This window comes from Natrix helvetica (genome assembly GCF_964273705.1).
Source record: "Natrix helvetica genome assembly, chromosome: 2".
Taxonomy (NCBI): Eukaryota; Metazoa; Chordata; class Lepidosauria; order Squamata; family Natricidae; genus Natrix; species Natrix helvetica.
The window spans coordinates 126,694,900-126,704,914 of NC_138552.1; the positions used below are offsets into that span (position 1 = coordinate 126,694,900).

At 43.1% G+C, this 10,015-nt stretch overlaps 1 long non-coding RNA gene across 1 annotated transcript; it reads right to left on the minus strand.

Moving 5' to 3' along the window:
- Positions 1 to 1,681: 1,681 nt before the first annotated feature.
- On the minus strand, positions 1,682 to 9,665 carry LOC309386320. Its single transcript, XR_014174394.1, has 4 exons — positions 9,356 to 9,665; positions 8,194 to 8,414; positions 7,323 to 7,477; positions 1,682 to 2,160 (listed from the first exon to the last, which is right to left on the minus strand). It is a non-coding gene; the product is annotated as an uncharacterized lncRNA (long non-coding RNA).
- Between the last annotated feature and the right edge of the window lie 350 nt (positions 9,666 to 10,015).

Below are 10,015 nucleotides of genomic sequence, written 5' to 3' on the forward strand. Positions count from 1 at the left end.
TGGAAGATATTATAAAAGAGATTGAAAAAGAAGTTAGATGATTATACTGGGATTTACAGTTAAGTACCCAAAGGAGACAGGGTAGAAGTGGCCCCAAAAAATGGAAATAACAAAGATTGGATCAACAGGGAAAGAGGGAGATACTGAAACAACAAAATTAAAAAGGAGAAAAGGATTGGAAAGGGAAAATACAGGAATTTTAAGATCAAGAAAAAGAAAAAACTAGGCAAATGTGTGGAGAGAAGGGAATATGAGGGAGATTAAGAGAAAATGGCTGAAAGAATAGAGAATAGAATGAAACTTAGTAAATAGAGCCAACAGTATACATTCAATAAAATGTGTGGGATATAGATTAAAATTACTACTTGTGGATAACTAATTAAATGAAATGTTTACTATATAAAATTAAACCTGAGGATATGTATTATTAATTATAAAACAGAATAATAGATGGAAACAATATGTTAAATTTGATTAACTTTGAGAGGCAAAAGGATATTGTTTATATATTAATAAAAAAATTAAGTGGGAGAATATGGAATAAAAAAAAGATGACTGAAATGTAAAATGGAAATATGACGTAAAATGTAATATGCATAATAGATGTAAAGTGGGGGGGGGGGCAGGACAACACTTTGTTCACAAAAGAAGTTAAAATATATAATAAAAAATAAAAAACTTGTTTGGAAAAAAAACAAAGATGTCAAGCACCAAGGATACCAGGAAATCCAGGCAATTCAAATTAATATGAAGTTTACTGCAAGCTTAAGCTCTCTACAAGAATTTCAGCCTCTTTTTTGAGGGAAAAGGTGCGTCTTATACTCTGAAAAATATGGTATTTATATTACTTTTTTTGTACCTAATAAATTTAAAAACATTTTTGTGCAATGATCAATATGCTGATTTATATATGCAATGCATATGTAACCACTTAGAGAGAAAAGGTAATTTGTAAGTAAAAAATAAGTGCCCAAAAGGTACAAGGTAATAAAACACTTAGAAAGGATATATATACAGTTCAAATATATTGGTTTGGACTATATTTTTAATTGATCAGCATCATTCGAATCATCAAGCATCTAGACAGCATGCCCATAAATGTACCATGCAACTATTTATAGCATCCCATTATTCTTAGTATGATCTTGTTAAGGGCCAACTGAATTTTCAAGAAGCGTGTTTCCCACATAATTAGTTTTCAGGTTAAAAGTTCAATTCTCTGGAAATTCTTGTCTCTAGTTGGTCTGATCTGGTTCTTATCAGAATTTCACATTCTTGTTACTTCAAAGAATTTGGAAACATTAATCAAAGACATTCTTTGTTACTGAAAATAGCTACTCAAAGGGGCTCCCATCAGAGGTCAAAAATACAAAATAAAAAGGTGTAATAAATAAAAATGGTTTAATAATCACTAATACAAATTTTCAAGGTAACACCAATCATTCCAGGCAAAACTTTTTTTTTTGGTAATGATGGGATTTGGCTCAATTAATTTCATTCACATTATGTCAGTGAAAATTACAAGCTTTCTTTCTATCCTGATGTCAGAACATAAGTCGTGGCATTTGGTTCATATCACATGTGTTAACTTAGATTGACAGAACATGAACACAACCGCAAGCTAAGTAGGTGTCAGCGTTCTAAATATCATCCAGAATTAATTCAGAGTCCAAGGCATAGCTTTCATCAAAGTTCCAATTTAATAAGAGGGACATGTTGGTACATCTGTGGGAAACCCGAATCTGAAAGCTTCCTGCGGTTCCCACCCAGTTGAAAGTTCATGATCTTGTCCCCACACCCACAAGTCAATCACATGGTTCAATCTTCCTCTGCCACGCTGGCATTTCCACTCATCTAGTTCCGGTCAGGTGCAGAGGTACGGAGACAAAGAATGACCTTGTGCTTCTAGAAGGAATGTTTTATTTTGACAACAACACATTCTACAATTCTACTCCATACTATTCCCCCTCCCAATTGAAACAGCATAGTAAAGAAAGAGAGTGTGTGTGGCAGGCCAAAGATCCTAAAAGGAATACGACTGCAGGCCTGACAGTGTGTGTGTAACGCAGTGATTCTATAAAGGAGCCAAGTTCCAAACTTAGGATAATGTACTAGTTAAGAGTACTGCCTCTTCCTTTAGTCATTTCTTCAAGTGTTCACCTGTAAAAAAAAATGAGGACATATTAGGTAGAATGATATCAGTGCATAATTTGTCAGCCTTCATTCTCCATATAATATTCTAAATTTTCAAAAGCAACGCATATGCCTCATTGTCCACATCCAAAAACCACAATTATATTTACCAAATATATTTTCACTTACATTCAATTATATTATGGAAGAAACTATCATTTTGATTTTACAAATTTACAAAAATAGGACAAAAAGGACACTGGAGCAATTGGAAGAATGTTAAACACCATTTCAAAGGTCTATACTAAAATATAACCATGCACTTTGTTATTTTCTCATCACATGCTGTATCTATCAGGCAATATTTTGTGTGTATGTATGTAATTTCTCAACATAAGAAGCTCATTTTAATTCTGCTTAGAACTGCAAACCAAAACAATAATAATAATAATAATAATAATAATAATAATAATAATAATAATAATAATAATAATAATAATAATGATAATGATAATAATAATAATAATTTTATTTGATTAGCCGCAACCCTCTCCCGAAGGACTCGGGGCGGCGTACAATCAAAACAGATAAAATACAGATAAAGACAAACATACATACATAAAGAACAAAGACATATACATGTGCATGGAGGAGGTAGACTCATAAGTGAAAGACAGTTAAAAAACACAATTAAAATCCCATTAAATAAAATTACTGAATTAAAAAAACCCATCAGGAGCATTATGAAGTTATGATTGAGCCAGGCCGGCTATTTGGAATAGGTGGGTCTTGAGCTTTACACGGAAGGAGCGGAGGTCAGTAGTGGTCCTAATATCCGGGGGGAGGTCATTCCACAGGGCTGGGCCCGCCACAGAGAAGGCTCTGCTCCTAGGCGCCGCCCCATGGCACTGTCTGGTGGACGGCACCTGGAGAAGTCCCTCTCTGTGCGAGCGGATGGGTCGTAGGGATGTATGGGGCAGAATACGATCCCGCAGGTAACTAGGTCCTGAGCCATGGAGCGCTTTAAAGATCGTAATCAAGACCTTGAAATGCACCCGATAGACCACAGGAAGCCAGTGTAGCTCGCGCAGGAGAGGTGTCACATGGGAGTACTTAGTACTCCCCATAATCACCCGCGCGTAGAGAGCATTACAGTAGTCCAGGCGAGACGTCACCAGCGCATGGGTGACTGTGCGTAGGGCGTCCCGGTCCAATAGGGGGCGCAATTGGCGCACCAGGCGAACCTGGTGGAACGCCCCCCTGGCCACGGCTGTCACATGGTCATCCATGGACAGCCTGGCATCCAGGAGGACGCCCAAATTGCGCGCCCGCTCCACGGGGGCGAGTTGAATGCCCCCAATGGCCAGAGATGGGATTAACTGGTTGAACCGGGGGGCCGGAACCCACAGCCACTCCGTCTTGGAAGGGTTGAGCTTGAGTCGGTTGTCATCCATCCAGACCCGTACGGCTTCCACACACCGGGACATCACTTCGACGGCCTCGTTGGGGTGGTTTGGGGTGGAAATGTACAGCTGAGTATCATCAGCATACAGATGATATCCCACCCCGAAACCACGGATGATCTCACCCAGCGGCTTCATGTATGTGTTGAACAGGAGTGGCGAGAGGACCGACCCCGTGGCACCCCACAAGTAAGGGGGCTTAGGGTCGACCTCTGTTCCCCTGCCAACACACGTTGCGTCCGGCCAGAGAGGTAGGAGCCGAACCACCGCAAAACGGTGCCCCGGACCCCCAACCCCTCCAGTCGGTGCAACAGGATACCATGGTCGATGGTATCAAAAGCCGCCGAGAGGTCTAATAGGACCAGGATAGAGGAACAACCCCTATCTCTGGCCCTCCAGAGATCATCCACCAATGCGACCAAGGCCATCTCTGTACTGTGCCCGGGGCGAAAGCCGGACTGGCGCGGGTCTAGATAATCATTCTCCTCCAGATGTCGTGGGAACTGAGAAGCCACCACACTCTCTACAACCTTCGCCAAAAAGGGAAGGTTGGAGACAGGACGATAATTGGCCAGCTCCGTAGGGTCCAGGGAAGGCTTCTTGAGCAAGGGTCTCACCACCGCCTCTTTCAAGGCGGCCGGAAGAGACCCCTCACCCAACGAAGCGTTCACTAGGCCCAGGAGCCAGTCGCGTGTAACCTCCCAGGATGCCAGTACAAGCCAGGAGGGACACGGGTCCAGTAAACATGTGGTAGGCCGCAGTCGTCCACGCAATCTGTCCAAATCCTCGATGACAACCAAGTCAAACTCCTCCCAAAAAGGTTTCTCAAGACTCGCCACTGGCGTCTCGACTGGGCCACTGAAGGGGACCCAATCCTTCCGGATTTGAGCGACTTTATCCTGCAGATATTTCCCAAATTCCTCTGCCCTACCCTGTAAAGGGGCCTCCCGCGGCCTCTGAAACAGAAGGGAGCGGGACACCTGAAACAGGGCGGCAGGGCGGTTCTCTGCAGATGCAATGAGAGCGGCACAATATTGGCGTTTGGCCGTTCTCAATGCCACTAGGTACGTCCTTAAATGGGCTCGTACCTGTGCTCGGTCAAATTCGGATCGGAAGGATCTCCAACGACTCTCTAGGCATCTCTTGCGGCGCTTCATCACCCTTAGCTCCTCGGTAAACCAAGGAGCCAGGGTGGATCGTTGCCGCCGGAGAGGCCGCAAAGGCGCCACCCGGTTCAAGGCCCCGGTAGTCGCATTATTCCACGCGGCCACCAGGTCCTCTACCCGAGGGCGGGTCAGGGCTGCAGGAGGTGGCCCAAGCTCCGTCTGGAACCTATCTGGTTCCATCAGGCGCCTGGGGCAGAACCATCTAGTGTTTTCCGGTTCCGCCTCCCCGCAGCGAGGGGTAGCACCAGGGATGTCAAGTCGGAGGAGTGAATGATCTGACCATGACAGAGGAGTGATGGTTAAATTCACTCCTCCCAGATCACTCAACCACTGGCCAGAGACAAAAACAAGGTCCAAAGTGTGACCTCCCTCGTGTGTCGGGCCCTGAATCATTTGAGTCAGGTCCATGGCTATCATGGAAGCCATGAACTCCCGAACCCCCTCTGATGCTTCTCCCACCGATGGCAGGTTAAAATCCCCCATCACTAGAAGTTTGGGGGTCTCAACCGCCACCGATGCGATCAGCTCGAGGAGCTCAGGCAGGGTCGCTGATGTATGGCGGGGAGCCAGGTATACTATCAGCAGGCCCAACTGCCTCCCAGGGCCCCATTTCACAACAAGGGATTCACATCCGGACGTCTGTGGCACAGTGGACTCCCTCGGCTCTAAGTCCTCCCGGATAATCACTGCTACCCCACCGCCCCTTCCCCAGCCCGGGGCTGGTGAAATGCTTGGTAACCTGGTGGGCACATTTCCACGAGGGGTAAACCTCCCTCGTGGCCCAACCAGGTTTCCGTTATTCCCGTGAGGTCCGGCTCCCCCTCCAAAATTAGATCATGAATGAGGGGGGCCTTATTGACAACGGACCTCGCATTGCATAACAACAGCCTCAGGCCCTGGGCCTGCAGATCCTGACCACCTAGAATGCGGGGGTTGGTACAAGCGACCGGGTGTAACCAGCACCCACGGTCTCCCAACCGACTGCGAGTTGTTAATCTGTCCTCGTATCTGCCCCTCCCTACGACTGTTGGAATCAATTCTTTAGAGCCCTGTATAGGAATGATATCCTCTCCCCCCTCCTCCTCTCCGCTCTTTCTGCTCGTGACCCCACCTGGTGACCTGGCTCTGTCATCGCTCCTGATCTGACCCACCCACCCCCCACCCTCCCTGGAACCCCCTAAGAACAGTGTATTTAACAAGTATTTAATACTTGGGGAGTGACTTCTTTTTAAAGAGAGACCAATAATAACACAAGATCACTGAGCTTAAGGGTCATTGTTAGGTGTTTCAACTAAAGGAATTTTTAAAATTAAAAAAAATAAATGCTTTGACAAGTATTTCCCATATTTAGAATATAGTTTTGGAAGTAACAACATTATATTAACTTTAATTGCAGAAATGGTTAGGAATTCTGTTTATATAGACAAAGATAAAGAAAAAGTACAGCCCAAGTAGGTTTAGCCTAGCTTTCCCCGAACCTTTTTGCAGGAGATAAAAGCTTATTAAGCCTGTTTTATTACCAAGAGGGTGGAGAATCACACCACCTTTATTAAATTATGCAAATGTGGGGGCTATAGAAAAAAGATCAATGGGCTAGATCACAGGTGTCAAACTTGCAGCATCACATGACATATCACGACATTTCTCCCTTCGTGAAGATGGGATGGGTGTGGACTGCTCGTGATGCATCCGGCCCATGGGCCACCAGTTTGATATCCCTGGGGTCAAAACTTGCTCACTTTTGTTTATTAAAATAATTTAGAAATAACATTCAGGGTTGGTATTTTTGTTGACATACCAAATACTGTCTCTAGCTATGTGACTGCCATGTTCACTGACATATCTAAAACCCAAAGAAGGAAGTATTTCAACAGGAAGAAGCTCTCAGCTAGCTTTATCTATGCTCAGAAGCTCTGTCCCTTCTGCTGGTGTGGGTGGAGTGGGCCAATTACTTTGGGGTGAGCAGTTCCTGGACCCATGCCATGAGAGGTTTTAATGTGATAACCAACACCTTGAATAGAACCCAGAAGCAAACATACTTAGTAATGCTATATATTTTAATTAGTTCACTAGTGAAAAGACTAATGAAGGGACTAATATTTTTTTTAAAAATCCCTCCCCCCCCCCCGTTTTCCATTCCCATTAAATTATGCATAATTCAATATTTCTTTTCTAATAAAATATCCCTTCTCAAAATAAGGCCTCTTTAATGAAGAGCATTTTAATTCAAAAGGAATTAAGTGTGGCTATACCAATATATGGTGTATTAACACTGCACACACTTGACTAGCTATTGGACAGCGACTAAGACTTAGTCTTCTCCTTGCATTATACTTATAAGCAAGCACAACTTCAACTTCTCCCCCATCAAGGTTGATGGCACTGTCAATGATTCCCAGTCAGTGATTCATGTTGGCCAGATAGGTTTGATTCAAAAAAATTTACTCCCAGTTCTGTGGGGATGGCTCGGTGGGCATGGCATGGCTTTGTGGGTGTGGCTTTGTGGGCATCATAGGGGAAGGATACTGCAAAATCCCCAATCCCTCCCTACCCCACTAACCTGCTTTCCAGCTCCGTTCCCCTGTTCAGGGCAGCAAAAGATGATCAGCTGGGAGGCAGCAGGGGCGGGGCCAGCCTATTTGCCCGTTTTCCGAACTGCTCAAAATTTCCGCTACCGGTTTTCCAGAATCTGTTAGAACTGGCTGAATACCACCTCTGCCAAAAGGACAGACATACAAAAATGATGAACAGCAACTATTGTAAAACAATAGGTGAGTTATATTGAAGTGATATTGAAACATTGCCATCCTGTTCCTTTATGCATTTTATTTTCATATATGAAATGTGCAAATTGCATTATAGGTCAAGCTAGAATGTTCTTGACTTCCACAGAATCATGGGCAAAAAACAGCCTTCTTTGTTGAAATGCCAATTGCAAAAATTGTATGTATATTAGAAAGAAGCATCAGGACAAAAGCCAGAGACAGGTACTTAAGTTGCTCTTATGCTGCTTGTGGGATCTGTTGAAGTGAACTGCTTTTTTGCTCTTCATTTAGGCATGCTACAAAAAGCAAATTAAGTCACAATTTCCATTATGGGAATTTTTAAAATATTTCAATTAAATTGCCACTTGCTAAAAAGATGTCCAATATTCTAAGATAAGAGCAAAAAAGGATGTTATTTCACTTATGTTTCTAAATTGGATCAGCCTTTGAAAAATAAACTGTATTACAAACCTAATACACCTCTCTGCATTTCTGCAATTTACTACTGTAATTTCAAAAGCAATTCTTTTGAGTTATGCATAATGCAATAAACAACATGAAACAATAGTACCAGTGAATTCCAAAATGGCAGAATTTTACAAAATTTTACAAAATAATGTCTAATAATGTGATACATCATTTCCTTTATTGCACTTTGTAGATTACCTTTCTGACATTAATGCCAACAGTTTTCTCTCCTTGTGCATCTCTGTCTCAGCATCAATCAGATTAAGGCCTGCATTTTCAGCCAGGGTGAATGGAATAATTTCCAGAGCCTTTCCATAAGCAGAACACAAAATGATTCCATGCCACTTAAACCATGTGAATATTCATTCAAGTGTAATGCCAAGTCTATTTCTGGTGCTCCACCATCTGAAATTAGCTCTCTGAAATTAAAATACAGCTTGAAATGTAGTTTAAAAGCAGGAATGTTGGAATGTTACTTCTGAAAACATTTAAGCATTAACAACTTCATATCAGTTTCCAATGGATCTACACACAGGAGCTCAATTACAATTAAGCCTCTACAAAGTGTTTGAAAGTACACTACTGTGAGGCCTTGAAGAAAATAATAAAAGCTGCATCTTCAGGAAAATTTGACATGGGTGTATCAAAGGGTTCCTTTGAGTGTCAGAACATGCAGAGTTCTTTAGTTTTGGTCCAGCAGAAACGCTGTCTATGAAGGATGATTCGTAAAAGCCTCTGAAATAGTTCATCAAGCCTTCCTGAGAATACAGGTAATCTTCGACTTATGACCACAATTGAGCCCAGAATTTATGTTAATAAGTGAGAAATCACAGCAGTTGATAAATTAGTAACACAGTTAAGTGAATCTGGCTTCCCCATTGACTCTGCTTGTCAGAAGATCACAAAAAGGGATCACATGACTCTAGGATTCCGCAACCATCATAAATATGAACAACTTGCCAAGCATCTGAATGTAAATCATGTGACTTTGGGGATGCTGCAACAGTGATAAGTATGAAAAATGGTCATGTCACTTTTTTCAGTGGCGTTGTAACTTTGAACAATCACTAAATGAACTGTTCTGTAGTCTTATTATAAGCACAAACCACACACACACACACACCAAACTCAAAAACCTAATGCTGCTCGACCCTCTTTTATCTTCAACAAGACTGTGAAAGGGCCTCAGTTCATTCCAACAAAAGAAGCGGAGGGCCGAGGGGTGTGGTCTGCATGCTTTAGGGACCGGGAGCCCCTGCCCGAGCCCGCCAGATGTCAACGGAGGGTCCATTCATCCTCCCCTCCACCCCTCCCCTCCATCCTTCCCCCTATAAAGACAATGGGGTGTCCCATCCATCACCTTTCCCCGCAGAAATGTTGCTGAAGCGGATCTGAGCCGGCTTATCTTTATCCTGGTAATAACTGCGATTGCCGCCGGAGTTGCGGTTCCCTGAGGCCACATTCAGAAAGGCCCCCTTTGTGCTTGCGTTCTCCGGCATGTTTGCGCCCGGATGCCCGCTCAGTCCTCCGATGGAGATGGATTCTTTTCTCCCCAGTCCTGTAACCTGCGCCACCAACGCTTCCCCAACGCCGATCGGAACCTTCCAGAACGCGCGCGGCAGCAATTGGGAGAAGAAAGGGCCTTGCAATGGTTCCTCAGGCCGTCGCTGAGAATGACGCTCCGTACAGGGCTGTCTTTGTAAGTGCCTGATTTTCAAGAAACACAGGAAAGCATGGACGCTTTTTCAAGTAGTGACTTCCGAGAAAAGAAAGAATGAATTTGGCTTGTGTACATAAATGTTTTCCAGAGGCTGAAGCTGAACTATTTTAAGCCACAAAATGAAAGAGCCTTGCTAAAAGTAAGGAGAATATTCATAAGGAATAGTGGAAACTAAATTATTGAATTTATATTGATGAATAAAACAGTCATAAAATTAACTAGGCAAATTCAAGTGTTGCAAATTGCAAGGCACAAAATAAATAAGGATAAATAAAATCCATACCTTTATTCTGCAATTCT